Raw genomic sequence first — 16,137 nt, 5'->3', positions numbered from 1 at the left:
AAACCCACGTCTTTTTCCTAATCCATAAATAAATCAATTTCAGTGCAATGAATTAAATAAAAACATAAAATATAAATACAAACATACTAAAAAAAAGTAAAAAATATATATACGGTAGTTAAATTTTAAATATTGAGAGATTACGCATTTTTTTAAAATTATAAAATTTATCCCTCTCATTTGGGCAAATTTTTAATTTATCCTTCCAGTTTGAATTTTTAATTTAGCCATCATGATTTGGCATAGCTTCAGTTTGGTCCTATAATTTAGGAAGTTTGAATTTTTATTCATATGATTTGGCTAAATCTCATACGACAGTGCTATGTTTTATTATGTTTTATACCTACTTGAAAAACCAATTTGTTGGGGTAGAAAATAGTCTTGCCAACATGGAGGAAAGAAAAAGGCCAGCGAGACTCAAGTCAACCTAGAGAACTATCTTGGACAGGTTTGACCTGCCTTACTTAACTGCAAAGCGCTACGACGGGATACTTCCCTGCAGGGTGACTGTCATCTGAGTTCGACATTGGGCACCTAACATGCCCAACCTTCAAGATAACACCAATAACCAGCTGTTAGATGGCCTATCAGATCCCCAATCTATAATAGAGGGTCTCACCTCCACATCAAGTATCGATTTCTATCTCGAACTCCATATTAACTTTGAGCTTAAACTAACTTGAGCTTCGAAGTGTTTGTCTCTCTTAAGCAAGTCTTTCTTTACTAAGGTACTCAAGCTTATTCCCTCTATCATACCTTGACCAAGTTTGACCTTATCGAATTTCATTACACAACATTTGGCGTCATCCATGAGAAAGGAGATTCAAGTCATCCTTACCAACAATATAGCTATGACTCATTCTCCTCAGTAATCCAGCTCGCCATGCAAATAGAACCCTCAAAATTAAGGCACCTCTAAGGTGGCTGGTGTCGCAAACCGCAGTTGTGCAAGTCAGCTTGCAGCGCCAACCTCCCACCAATTCCTGGTCGCCAAATCACGAGCTCAAATCAAGGCTGCGAAGGAGTTACAGGGCGAAAGTCTACTCGTCGGGTCCATAAATTAAAATAATAATAATAATAATAACTCAAGTACACCAAGGCTACTGGTTTTAGCCTTTTTGTGGGCGAACCATCTAAGACCATTAAACTCTCTATAGTTAAATTCAATTGATAGGGGAGGGGGACATGTTGAACTAAAAAAAGGGGGAAGGGGCATTAAAACTCTTAAATTAAATTCAACTGATTGGGGGATGGGAAGGGAATGGTGCATTTGAATCTGATAGATAGTGGAAGAAGGGAAGATTAATTGAGTTTAAATGAGGGGTAAAATTAATTTACTTTCTTTTTCTTGTGAATAAAGTTTTTGCTTTCCTTAATTTTTTTGTTGGATGGGTTTTAGTTGGTTAACTTTTTCTTACCCAGCTTGATTTTATAGTTGGTTTAGATTTTGTATGCTTTTTTGGTTGAATTTTGTTGGGTGATTTATTTGTTCTTTCACTAGTAATTTTCTAATTTAGAGGCGAGTTTCCACTGAAATTGTTTGCTTTGGTATAATCAAAATATATTAATAAATGAATTTATTTATTTATCTAAGACAAATAGATGAATTCAAATTTGTTTAATTTCAATAAGCTAGATTTGATTTGGAAGTTGGTTCTTGTCTATATATAGAGGTGGGGTTCTTTCGATTGAAAACAAGTCCTGCGTGATATAGTAATTGAGAGTTTGATGTAATGGGAGAGAACATAGAATTACTTCAAGCTCAAGCCCACATTTGGAATCATGCTTTCAAATATATCAACTCTATGTCTCTAAAATGTGTTGTTGAATTGGGTATACCGGACATCATCCATAGCCATGGCCAACCCATGAGCCTTTCCAATTTAGTGGAAGCACTCCATATTCAACCCTCTAAAGCTCATTGTCTTGGCCGACTCATGCACTTGCTGGTTCATTCTGGCTTCTTCGCTCAAACTCACGATGAGAATGAGCAAGAAGCGAAGTACACTCTCACATCGCCTTCTCGTCTTCTACTCCGCCACAACACGTCATTCGAACACATACCTTTCTTGCATTTGATTTTCGATCAAGCCATGATGGCTTCTTGGTAAACCATGAGCAGTTGGTTATGTAGCTCAGATGAGCGTTACAGTTGTCCCTTTGAAATGGCTAACAAGAAGTCATTATGGGATTATGTTGCACAAGAACCTGATTTCAGGAATACATTTAATCAGGCAATGATGTTTGATTCTCAACTGATTGGGAGAATAGTGACGGTGTTTGAGGGGTTGAAGTCACTGGTCGATGTTGGTGGCAGTAGAGGCTTTATGGCCAAGGCCATTGTGGAGGCATTCCCACACATCACTTGCACTGTATTTGATCTACCGCACGTGGTTGCTAAACTCCAACAAACCACAAAAAACTTGAACTTCGTTGGAGGAAACATTTTTTAAGCAAAAATTCCACTAACAAATGCAGTCTTATTCAAGGTATATTGATATTTTTCATCTAACGGTATTTCCAAAATTAGTAAAAATCATTTTTTAACCTTAGAGTACTTTTATGGAAACTTTGATATAATCAGTGGTTTCTACGCGATTGGAATGATGAAGAAAGTATTCAAATATTGAAGAAGTGTAGATATGCAATTCCAAATAGAGCTGAGGGCGGAAAGGTGATAATTATAGAGATGGTGATGAAGAACCAGATAGAAGACAAGGAGTCAATTGAAACTCAACTCTGTGATGATGTGTTTATGATGTCAATTCTCACGGGTAAAGAGAGAAATGAGAGAGAATGGAAGAATCTCTTCTTGGCCGCTGGTTTTAGCGACTACAAGATAATTTCTATGTCGGGTTTAAGGTCTCTCATTGAGGTGTATCCTTAATAATTGAACCATTTTCCAAAGTCTCATCCGTTATGACATCACAAACCTAATAAGAAATGTGCTCTTGTTTAGTTATTATTGTAAAGGAGAATTGGAATAAAAATCCATCCAAATGAAAGATGATGAGAAATCATAATAAAATATTTATCTATTATGGCCAGAACAAGCATAGCTCCGTGGTAATTGACATATCTCTCTAACTAAGAGGCCATGAGTACGAAACCCCACCCCCACATGTCGTATATATATATTATGTTGATTTAAATACTATTTTGATTCTTAAATTAAAAAGAAAAAAAAACAACTATTTTGGTTCTTGAAGTTTCCAAATTATTTCATTTAGATCTATAAACTTTTAAAAGTTTGTTTTAATCCATTCAATTTTTAGTTTCTAAACTTTCAAAGTTAATCTCTAAATCTTTTAAAGTAAAAAAGGTTAAATATATAATTTAGTTCCTAAAGTTTTGAGTATTATTTTTTTCTTTCCCGTTTGGTCCTTACCATCACTAAATCTATATCTATAATCTATCATATATATATACAAGTATGGAATAAACATATTTTTTGGACAATTTTAACCTTTTTTTTTTATATAATACTTAAACTATCAATTTATTAATTAAAACCATCTAATAAAAATTCATCCACAAACCTATGCCCAAAACGCATGCACTCACCTAACAAAAGGGAAAACAACAACTTTCTTCCTCCTCCATTAATACCCCCACAGATATCACTCATTAAACACACAAATTTATCACCCACTTTATTAAATAGTTAATCATTTATTAAAATTAAAAGGAAAACTTTATGCTACCTCCATCAATCTTTTAGATATATAAAATTTTATTTTTAAATAAATGAATTTTCAAGCTTTTCAATTTTGTAAATGAATGGATATCCAAATTCTTGAAATATTATTATATAAACAATAAGGAAAAGAATTACATTTTAAAATTATTTTAAAATTAACTACTTTACATTTTTTAGGAGAACAAAAAATTAAAATATTCTATGATATAATAATTTTTTAAAATTACATGAATGAAACATGAAAGATTAAGAATATAAAAAATTTTGCCTTTATTTATATAAATTAATTTTAAAATTAAAATTTGTATTTTTAATTAGGTTTAGTGCTCAAATATGAAAAGGGTTAAAATTTCAAAAGTTTGGGAGAACAAAACTTTTAATATTATTCTATGATATAATAATTTTACTTTGAGATATTATCATACAATAATAATGAAAAAAAAATTAAATTAATAATTTGTAGATAAAAATTATATAGATGAAAGTTAACCAAATATATTATTGATTATTAAGAAGTAAAATATGAAAATATTTATATTTTTAAATTAGTTTTAAAATTTCCTAAGATTTAGGATAAATAAATTATGGATATTGAAAATTTTGTTTAGAAGAATAAAACTTAAATGCACCACACAGGGTAGATTTTAAAAATATAAAAAGTTTTGCTTTTATTTAAATAAATTATTTTTAAAATCATTTTTGTATTTAATTAAATTTAATGGTGAAATATGAAAAATGTTAGAATTTCAAAGTTCATGTAAATAGATAAGACTCACAACAAAGATGAAATTTGAATATAGAATTGAAAAGAAAATGATGAATCATATTTGATTTCAATTTATAAAGTGACATGGGCAAACCTATAACTATATATATATATAAAAGATGATTACTTCGTGAAATCTGATGTACCACTATCTCGAAGATTGTTTAAGGTCATAAATTGACCTAATTAATTTACATATATTATCTTCTTGTCCTTCGGTAACAAAACTGATGGGTTGCTGCATGTAAATTTCTTCTTCTAATTCACCATTTAGAAATGCTATTTTTACATCTATTTGATGTAATTCCAAATCTAAACGGGTGATTATGGCTAGAATGAATCTTATAGAGGTAAATTTCACAACAGATAAGAAAGTCTCATCATAGTTTATTTCTTCCTGTTGTGTGAATCTTTTTGCTACAAGTTTGACTTTATATCTTTCAATAGAGTCGTCAGCCTTACGCTTAATCTTAAGAATCCACTCGTTACCAATTGCTTTGCGTCCTTTTGGGAGATCGACTAACTCCCAAACATTATCGACTTTCATTGACTCCATTTCTTCTTCCATGCTTTCATCCATTTTTCTCTATTGGGACATCGAAGAGCTTCTTGAACACTTCTCGGCTCTTCATCATCATCGTGTGTAATCATATAAATTTCATTGTTAGAACGACGTTTCGGTATTCTACCACGATTACGGAATCTTATTTGTGGTTCCGTTGATTGTTCACGTATTGATTCCATTGAATCACGTGACAACCGGTCAGTTGAGTCACGAGTGGTTTGTGGTTCTTCCAAATCACACGTAGTGTTTAGATATCTCTCACTTGGATGAGATACTGTTGGCATAGTACTGAGACTATCCCACAATGGATTTGATGAAAGCAAATCATTCTGACTATAATTTTCAAATAGAGATATCTCATCACTGAGACTATCCCAAGAAAGTAACATCTCGTAATTCAAATTCAGTTACACTTCCACTTTCTTGTTCACCAATGAACACATATCCTTTTGAGTGTTCCGAGTATCTTATAAATGTACTCTTTTTACCTCTTGACTTTATTTTCCATGTAGATGGGATGACTCATGTACATAAGTAGCACAACCACATGGCCTTAGACCACTAACGTCGGCAGTCCATAACTCATAAGGTGTGGAAGCAACAGATTTGGAAGGCACATGATTAAGGATATAAGCAACAGTCAATAAAGCATCACCTCAAAAGGTGATTAGCAATTTCGCTTGAGCCATTATTGACCTGACCAATTCAAGAAGAGTTCTACTTCTTATTTTAGCTACTCCATTCTGTTGTGGTGTTCGAGGAGTAGTTAGCTACCTTACTATACCCTTTCCGTCACATAGCTGTCTAAACTGATTAGACAGATATGAAGGGATGTGAATCCCGGAGCGGAAGCGGACCGTTGTTCGTGATATTTGGGAAACAAAATCAAAACGGTTAAAGAAAAACACAAGGGAAAACAATACCTTTAAAGAACGTTTCTTCAACGATTTCCGAACGAACACCACCAAACGATCTTCCTTGCTATCCTCTTGGGTTTTGAGAACACGCTTGTGGGAGTGTTTCTTTGGAACGAGAGGGAGAGTTTGATTGAGAGAGCTTGAGAGAGTATGGCAGTTCAACTTTTTTGTTCTATTCTTCTGTATCGTTGCAGAACAGCAAAAGAGGAAAACAAAAGTAGTGACATGGGGAGTTACCCCACGTCACTTAACTGCCCACTCCCCTGCAATTTTGCAGGGAGTTAAATATTAATAATAATATTAATAATATTTATATATATAATAAATATATATAATAATTAATTAATATATATATATATATATCAAATAATTAACACTTAATTATTTATCTCATAAAGAGAATTATAACATTTCTCTCGTATAACCTATAGTTCTAATGTACATCTTATGCACATTATTTTAACCTATAGATTTAATATGAATCTTATTCATATTAATTTTATTTGAATCTCATTCAAATAATTTATCTCATAATATATAGTTTTAATTTAGAATTAACTATATATTATAATGTATCAATATACATATGTTCCCTTTAGCAATTTGAACAGTTCAAATTCTTCCAAAAACTTGATCATCATTTTACCCATTAAGAGCTAGCAAGGAGACCTAATGGACCTACAGATCAGAAGCTCCAACGATACAAGATTAATCGGTCAAACTCATTTACCGAGTTAATCAACATTCGTTAACTACGGGTCACTCCACTAAAGACCCGCAGTTGCACTCTTCTCACTGCAGAATATTTTCATGTCCACGGATATACGACCATTAACAACGAGTCAATCCTTCACGAGTGCTCGTAACTCAAGTTGGGTCAAATTACCGTTTTACCCCTGAGTTACATCTTACTCCTTAAATACCACTACTCCTCTAATAAACAACCCGGTTATGGTCCGACCAATAACCGGAAGTCCCTCTCGAGCCAATGAGAGGGTGGGGCCCCTTGTTCAAGTCCCGGAGTCAGCATTTAAGAGAACACTCATCTACTCCCCTAAAGTCGGGGAGGAGTGAATTCCATCTTGTGAAGTTATGTTCTCAGCTCCCCACTCGGTCTCGTCCCCAAAATGGTAGGAATATTGAATCGGCAACTCGGGCCACTCTCACCCATACAGATCAAAGGACGAGCCCTCATGGGCAGGAGTCCATAACTCACTAAGGATTGAGAATGAGTTGTCTGGTCATCCTAAGAAACAACAATCTATTAGTTAACGGTGTTACATCTAAAGAATGGTTATTTCGTGGTCCGGTCTTATACAAACTCATTGTATAGGATACCCTCACTCGCATGTCTTCACACCAACGACCTGGATCGAGTGGTTTGTAACCTTTACAGAGTGGGCCATATCCATAGTGTTGTCAGGATAAGGTACCCATCTTTATCCATATACTATAGACCTTTTAGGTTATTCACGGGACATTATCCACTTGTATATTAAGGGTATATCAAATATATACCTCGTATATCAGGGGTATATCAAATATATACCCAGTATATCAAATATATACACAGTACATATACTGTCCCGGTTACACTAAAATAACCTCGGATGTTTAGTTTATTGGATTTTGGACAATGCAATGCTATGAGTTCAACAACAACTTTATTGAATAAAACTTTATTGAATATACATTTGTTTTTACACAAAATATAAACTACGAGTTTAGGGCAACACACCCAACAAGATATTCACGCCCTAGGCCAGTTCTTAAGGACTTAACCTTTTTATCTAATTAATTTTTCACTAAGTTTACAAATTTTCTAAAACATTATAATGCTTCAGACTTGTGGTAAATCAAATAAACATGACCATAACGTATGTAATCATCTATGAAAGTGATAAAATATTCACTTCCATATATATTCTTTATACTCAATTGCAATGGAGTTTCAGCCCTAGTTCCCTTACCAAATGGTTTTCTTGTCATTTTTCCCGCTAGACAGCTTTCACATAAAGGTAATTCTATTTTGTCAAATTGACCTAATATACCTTCCTTAGCCAATCTAGTCATTTTATGTTGATCTATATGACCTAATCTAGCATGCCACAGTCATGTCAACATTGGTATTAATAGATGATGTTATAAGGGAAAAACTTGCATAATTGTAAGATATCGTCTCAACAACATCCAATACAATAAAACCATTAAAAATAAAACCATAACCATAATGTATATCGAGTTTCCAATCAATGTAAAAGTGTAACCAAGTTTGAGAATGACAGTAACAGAAAGCAAATTTCGCCGAATATCAAGTGCATACAACACATCATCCAAAAGTAAAGTGCGTCAATTCCGCATGTTCAACTTGCAGGAACCAATGCCCTTTACAGGCACTCGAGCATTATTTCCTACATTCAACCACCTAGCTCCTGATGAAATTCGACGAAATTCTACATATACCCCACGATCTTTAGCTATGTGGTCGGTTGCCCCTAAGTCTACAGTCCACAGAGGATGAGAGTCAGTCAACAAAACAGAGCTGAAAACACAACTTTCAGAAGTAAAAGAACAAATATTAAACGTTTTGAAAGTTTGAACCTTATTGGGTCAGTACACTCACGAGCATAATGACCATTTTGGTGACATTTATAGCACTTGGTGTTTGCTTTCTTGTATTTAGGACGAACTATGAGACATTTCCCTTTACCTTATTTTTTTGACCTTGCTTGCGTTTCTTAATCCTATGATCTCCTTTCCCCTTAAAAACTTCTTGATGTTTATGCTTGTACCCTTTGTTCCCACAAGAACTAGGGCCAGCCACATAGGCTTCAACGTTTGTCATAACATCATTAATGTAGGGATCGGATCCCGCAGTGGAAGCGCGCGAACGCGTGTGCTTAAATCTTGTTTTAGAATTACAAAGAAGAAAAGACATAAGCATGATCAAAACGAAAGTTAGTGATACATACCTTTAAAGACACTTCTTCAATGTAGACACTAATGCCACCAAAAATTCTTTCTCGCTATCCTCTGGATGTTAAGAACTCGGTTTGTGGGAACCGTCTTATAATTGAAAGGGAAATTGAGAAATCGACAGAGAGATTTTCTCGTTGGAGTTTCGGAAACTCATTCAACCGACATTCGGGTGACTGAAAAGAAATTGGGAGAACCTCCATTTTATGGGGAAGAAAGAGTGAGGGGGAAGTCACAACTTCCTCACTCACTTCCCACTTCCCACCCCCACTTTCCACCATTAATAGTGGAAAGTGGGAGGATCCCATTTTCTTTTTAACTTTTTTTAATTTAATTAAATTAATTTTAATTAAATTAATTTTAATTAAATCTAATTTAATTAATTAAATCTAATTTAAATAATTACAAAAAAATTATTAATTTAATTTAATTAAATCTAATTTAATTTAACCAAATTAGCATATCCCATTAATTTAATTAAATCATATTTAATCAAACTAAACTTAAATTAATCAACCATAATATAATCAAATTCTAATATCCATCTCTCTCATAATTTTGAATCCAATTCAAAATTAACTTTATATTACAATGTACCAACATACATTATGTTAATTGCATCTCATACAATTAACTCTAATTTCCGTTAACAAATTTGAACAATTCAAATTCTTTTCAAGACTAAATGTTCTTATTTATCCTTTACGAGCTAGCAAGAGGACCTAATGAACCTACAGATCGGAAGCTCCAACAATACGAGATTAATTGATTAAACTCATTAACCATATTAATCAACATTCGTTAACTGTTGGTCACTCCACTAAAGACCCAATAGTCTCATTCTTCTCACTGTAAAATATTTTGCGTCCATGAATTTTGACCATTAATGGTAAGTCAATCATTCACGAGTATTCGTAACCACAGTTAGGTCAAATTATCGTTTTACCTATGTGTTACATCTTGTACCTTAAGTACCGCCGATCCTCTAATGAACAACCCGGTTATGGTCCAACCAATAACTGGAAGTTCCTCTCGGGCCAGTGAGAGGGTGGGGCCCCTTTTTCAAGTCCCAGAGTCAGCACTTATGAGAACACTCATCTACTTACTTTAAAGTCGGGAATCGGTGAATTTCATCTTGTATAGTTATGTTCCCAGCTCCCCACTCGGCCTCGTCCCCAAAATAGTAGGAATATTGAGTTAGCGACTCGGGCCACTCTCACCCATACAAATCAAAGGAGTCCATAACTCACTAAGGATTGATATCGAGTGACCTAGTCATCCTATTGGAATATTAATCTATTAGCCAACGGTGTTACAGCTAAAGATTAATTATTTCGCGGTCCGATCTTATACAAACTCATTGTATAGGATACCCCATTCGCATGTCTCCACACGAACGACCTGGATCAAGTCATTTGTAACTATTATAAAGTAGGTCATATCCATAGTGTTACCAGGATACGATACCCAACCTTATCCATATACTATAAACCCTTTAGGTTACTACTGGAACATTATCCACCTGTATATCAAATATATACGTTATATATTAAATATATACTGTATATAAGTTATATACTGTTCCGGTTACATGACATAACCTCAGATGTTAGTTTATTGGATTTGGGTTAATGCAATTCTAAGAGAAACAACAATAACAACTTCATTGAATGAGTATTTGTTTTATATTTACAAACCACGAGTTTAGGGCATAAAACCCAACAATTAAGAGGTTTAATTACCTCATCACGAGTAAGATGCACCTCCATGTGCTCTCCGCCATAGGAAAGAGATCGAATATCAGGTTTAACATGTTGTTCATCAGTCAGGACATGACTAGGTTCTTTCAGCTCACTAATCGCAATAGTGTCAAGCTTGAAGATAAGTTGACTGACATTAGTGATAGAAGTTTCACCAAATTTCAACTTTAACGCATCCCACATGCCCTGGGCAAGATCATAAGAGCGAAACTCATGCATGACATCGTTGTCCATGCTGCTCAGCAACGTTATGCGAGCAAGTGCGTTTTTCTTTTTCCATACTTCATAAGTCTCTTTGTCCCTCCTGTGTTGAACACTATTGTCCTCCTCAAGCTCAATCAACACATTGCTTAACACTTCTAAGCCTCTTGCTCTTCCAGTACATACTGGATTTTCATTGCCCGAATTTCATAGTTATCCCCATTAAGCTTCTCCCCTTTGTTCAATTCAACAATTATATTTTTTGAAGCAGATGCCATATTTTCAGAGTCCACAAGTCATATTAACACATTTATCAATTTACATGCATAACACACCAACCCTTATTATTTTACAATTTTCAAATAAGTTTTATCATAATTATTTTGTTCAACATCGAGTCGAAATTTCACTAAGTTTCCAAATCATCTCATTGTTACATTATTTTCTGTTTTAATAATCAGCTTCAAATGATTATTTGGGAAGGAGGTTTACAGCTAAATGATCAAAGACTGAGTGTCTTAAGATCAATCTTACCGCTCGAGTGCCTTAAGACCTTCTGAGATAATGTCTGGAGTCAACACAATGGAGATTACTTTTATGAAATAGTGACCAAAGCTTTTGTCTATGAGCTTAGTATATTCCTGTAATACTGTAACAAAATGCTTAGTTTCATACCGATCTTTGTCAAAGCATGTGTTGGTGTTACTTTTAAAGATGATTGTGATGCATGTATTTTTCTACTAGAGATTAATTGCCAGTTTAGTTTTGGTGTTTTTTATTCTCTTTGAGTTTTTTTTAAAGCATGCTGTTATTTTCGCTTCCAATTTTGTTTCTATGAAGTGATCTTTTCTGTATGTACTTTGCTTATTTATAAAGTATGTTTCAAGAGCCTTCCAACGGTATATGATATGCATTATTTCGTCGAGTATTGAATTAGTTATAAACTTTTAAAAATTTCATAAAGAACTGTTGGAATTTTGTGGTTGCAAACAACCACTCCACATGGTACAACTGTTGGATTTTTCTTGGGATAGGATACTAACCTTTTGTAACGTCACAGCGAAACCCATGAAAACTAAGTCGCAGTCGAAGATCAATCACGAACGAAAAAATCTCACGATTCACCGCCTAAATCCTTTAAGTGGAGAACAAATTTGAGACAACAGAACTCTAGGTTCTTATGGGTAGAAGAAAAAAATGTCTCTGCCAAATTCTTTCTTTGTGTTTTCCAGGAATTCTTTCTCTATGTTTTGGACTAACCCACACACCTCGTATGACACACAACCAGTGAGAGAGAGTGAAGAGATTCTAGAGGAGAAGCAGTTACTTAACTACTCCCCATTTCAAATTTAAATTGAATTTGAATTTGGATTTTAAATCCTACACTTAATAACCATGAGTGCTCAGATTGCTTCTATATCCAACATCCTTTAAGACTATGGTCATGAATGACATTCAATACCAAATTTTAATCAAAATAACATTGTCTCTTCTGTTTATTACAAAGAGACACACATATTTGACTCTTACCCAATTAATTCAGCATCTCTGTGTTAGGTAGGGAAACAAAATGCCAACATAAATAATCCTTATGCCAGCACTTCTAACCAGGGTGGTGCTAGCATCCAAATTTTTCTTAAAAAGGCTAATATACAAACACAAACTTACAATAGTTATCATAGAGGACAAATTACCCTCTAGATTTTTTGCTCCTATACAGCAACCTCAAAAGCATGTGTAAGCTCCATCTAGCACCTTGGGAAAATCTTATGAAATAAAACTTCATAACGAAATAAGAAGATTCAATTAGGGTAGCTGGGGTATTGAATTGAGAAATATACCTCAAGAGTCTCTGCCTAGTGAAACTGAAGCTCCAAAGAGGGAAGGAAAAGATAAGCAGTGCAAGACTGTAACATTAAGAAGTGGAAGGAATGGCTAAACCCTACACTAAAGGCAGCTCGTAGCAATGTGGAGGAAGAAATCACTAGGAAATTGAATTCACAACATGAGGAACTACCCAAGGTGCACAAAGAAGCAGAAAATGACCCAAAAAAAGTGGAAGAGAAAAATCCTGCAGCTAATCTAGAGAGTTAGCTCAAATTGTAATTACGTAGAGAAAAATCAAGATACTCAGTTCAAAAAGTTTCTAGGTCTTGAAACAACTGCACATCAACATCTCATTGAAGGAGGCAATAGAATAGATGTCTAATTATGTGAAGTTACTCATGGACATCCTGACAAAGAAGAGGCGTTTGAGAGAATTTGAAACAGTGGCCTTAATAAAGAAGTGTGGTGCTATTCCATAATGATAGGAATGAATAGTTCACCCCTACCAGAAGACTTTGATTTTAAAACTAATTAGAAATCAAATTTTAGATCCACATTGATTTTATTCAGAATTAAAATAAACTAAGAATGTACCTTTTAGAATCCTAATATTCTTTTCTTCACTTTAAAAGAATCCCAAAAGGTACCATCCTAATATTCTTTTCTTCACTTTAAAAGAATCCCAATTTTCTTTTGTTCACTGCAAGTTGAATCTCCACTGTTGATGCGTGGATTATACTCACCCGGTTCCTCCCGAGGTTCGCACCAAGCTTGATTATCAGGGACTCGAAGACCTGTAAAACCGAACAAGGCTAGACCAGTATGAAGCTTGTCACATGGGCTCCGATGCCTAAGTTAGCAAGGGGGAGTAGTAGAGTCATAGAATTCAAGGGTTGAATTCGGCTTACCTTAGGTTAGGCAGCATGATTGTTTTATAGTCGCTTGGAAGGTTCTAGAATCTTCTAAATGAGCCCTAGATGTTAATTATGCAGGCCCATTGACCTGTAGGTTGCAGCAGAGAGAGACTACTAGGCCCAAAGAAGAGGTATTTGATCGGTTGATGTAAGGACCGGGTGGAGGAGATCGGGTCTTGTCTTGACCTGAAGGCCAAGACAGGCGGCCGGCGGCCGGCCCCTACATATGGGCTGGCCCCCATTCGTCGATGATCTCGAGCTTCGTGGTCCGACCTCTCATCTCGTTTGGATCGTTTTCCTTCCTATAACATCCACAAAGCGCCTTCCGTGCTAGTACTTGAATAAAGACCAAAATTTGTGGAAACCTCCCCGAAAGAAATTCAACTAGAAATTGGAAATGCAAAGGTTGGATTCTTATGACTCATTTGAAGTTTAAAGGCAAAATTTCATTCTAAAAAGAGTCTGGCCCATTCAAAAAAATACAAAAGACATAATGGGCATGGAAGAAGGAAAAAATCAAAGGAAGCCTAAATTTGATAGGAAAGAGAATAAATGTTTTTCTCGGCCCTAACAACCGGCCGTGAAAGAATTCTTCCCAAGAAAAATTTTGAAGGTTGGAAATGAGAAAGAAAAATTTACAAATATGCATTGGAAAAAGTCGACCATTCAAAAGAAATGAAAGGACTTTTAATTTGTCTTCGATCGCATCCTTCAACTATTCGTCTTTCAATCTTCTAGATGATGGGTATCATTGTGAAAAAGAATAAAATCAATGTCTTAATTTCTATTTATTAGGGGTGTACATCGATCTCGCGTCGATCCAAAACCCTCAGCGACCAACATATGATCAATTCCTAAAAATGGAAACCAACCGATTGAATAGGAGAAGCCCCCGCGATCAACTTTTTGTCGGTTCGGTCGGTTTTTGACAAACCGACCTCTTTTTCTTTTCTTTTATTATTATTCTTTTTTTACATTTTGTATTTTTCGAGTGATGGGAGTTGCGGGCGTGGGGCTGGGCTGCAGTGAAAACTACATTCGGTGTTAGATTGCATAATAGGTGATTTGTGAATTTGAAAATTTAAGTTGTATGTTTGATTGGTAAGATTAGAATTAATTTTAGATAAAGTTGCAAAATAAAAATTTTTAGTTTAGTAAGTAACTCTATTCACCTATACTGTTATGATAAGATTATATTAACGACATGAACTTCATTACAATTAATCGGAAGTTTAAAGACGTAATTGAAAATTTTTAAATTTTAAGACTAATTAGTAGACAACCATTGTAATTAAACTTGTAATTTAACACAATATATATATATATATATATATATATATATTAGCACAAAAAAAATTAATGTCTTTTACCTTACATGGATTCTTTTTAGGAAATTCTAAAAACCACCCTTAAACTATAGAAGAGGTTACAAGACGACCCTCTAAGCTTACCAAACTAGGCAATTCAACCATTAAATAAAACAAAATATACAAATCACCTCTAAACTACAAGAACTTATACAGTCAAAATCTCGTGTTACAATTTATCTCAAAAGTTTCAATTCTATAAAGTTTGAAAGCTAGTATATTAATCATGAAAAATTGGTTTCCAGATTGATGGTCAAACGACATGAGCAAAAAATTGAGTTTAATCCTAACGATCCTATAATACTAGAGTTTGAAATTGACAATAGGATTCGAACTCACGACTTTTTATCACAAAAACCTGTTTTTGAAAACTATTTTTTTTGTTTTTGAAATTTATATAAAATTTCAAAATGGTTTTTGAAAAACAAAAAACAAAAAATTGAATTGGTTATCAAACAATCCTGTTTTTGAAAAACTAAAAACAAAAAACGAAATAGTTATCAAACATGCCCTTAGTTTTTTATTTTTGGTTTTCGGTTTTTAAAAAACAAAAAACTAAAACATGTTTGGTAACCATTTTAAGTTTTTAGTTTTTAAAAAGTTAGAAAATTGAAAATACATATTAGAGAGAAAATTTTATGTAGACTAGAAATGATAATGGTATGGGTGCGAGTGAGGATGCTCTCCCCTATTCTCGGGCTGGTGAAAATTTTTAGTTTCCGTCTCCACCTCGTTCTTGGGTCCGAGAGATGTTCTCAAGAAAAATTATGAGTTTTATAATTGTTTTTAATTATTTTTAGAATTTAAGTTAAAGACCAAAAGAGAAAAATTTTGGAAAAAAAAGATATAAATAAAGAGAAAATGACAGTGGAAACAAATTTAGAGATTAAAACAACATTTAAAATATAATTTTCATAGAAAATAAATAAATACAAAGATAAATAAAAGTTAGGAAAATTAAATGGGAAAATAAAATATAATTTTTAGAGGAAAAAATAGATTACGAAGAGAAAGAAAAGTTATAAAATATTAAATTTTTTAGAGGAAAAACTAGGAAAAATGTTAAATTTTTAGAGGGAGAAATGAAATTGGTCTATTAGAAAACAAAAAATACATAAAAATTTGAAGAAAAACAAATAATAAT

The 16,137-nt window shown here is 33.8% G+C and overlaps 1 pseudogene; it reads left to right on the top strand.

The window, feature by feature from the left end:
- The first annotated feature begins 1,719 nt into the window (after positions 1 to 1,719).
- LOC111025201 (putative O-methyltransferase 3) lies at positions 1,720 to 2,887 on the top strand (annotated as a pseudogene).
- Positions 2,888 to 16,137: the final 13,250 nt, after the last annotated feature.

The sequence above is a fragment of the Momordica charantia genome (assembly GCF_013281855.1).
Source record: "Momordica charantia cultivar OHB3-1 chromosome 5 unlocalized genomic scaffold, Mcharantia_2.0 BLBB01000005.1, whole genome shotgun sequence".
Lineage (NCBI taxonomy): Eukaryota > Viridiplantae > Streptophyta > Magnoliopsida > Cucurbitales > Cucurbitaceae > Momordica > Momordica charantia.
This window is presented reverse-complemented; position numbering and strand designations above follow the sequence as displayed.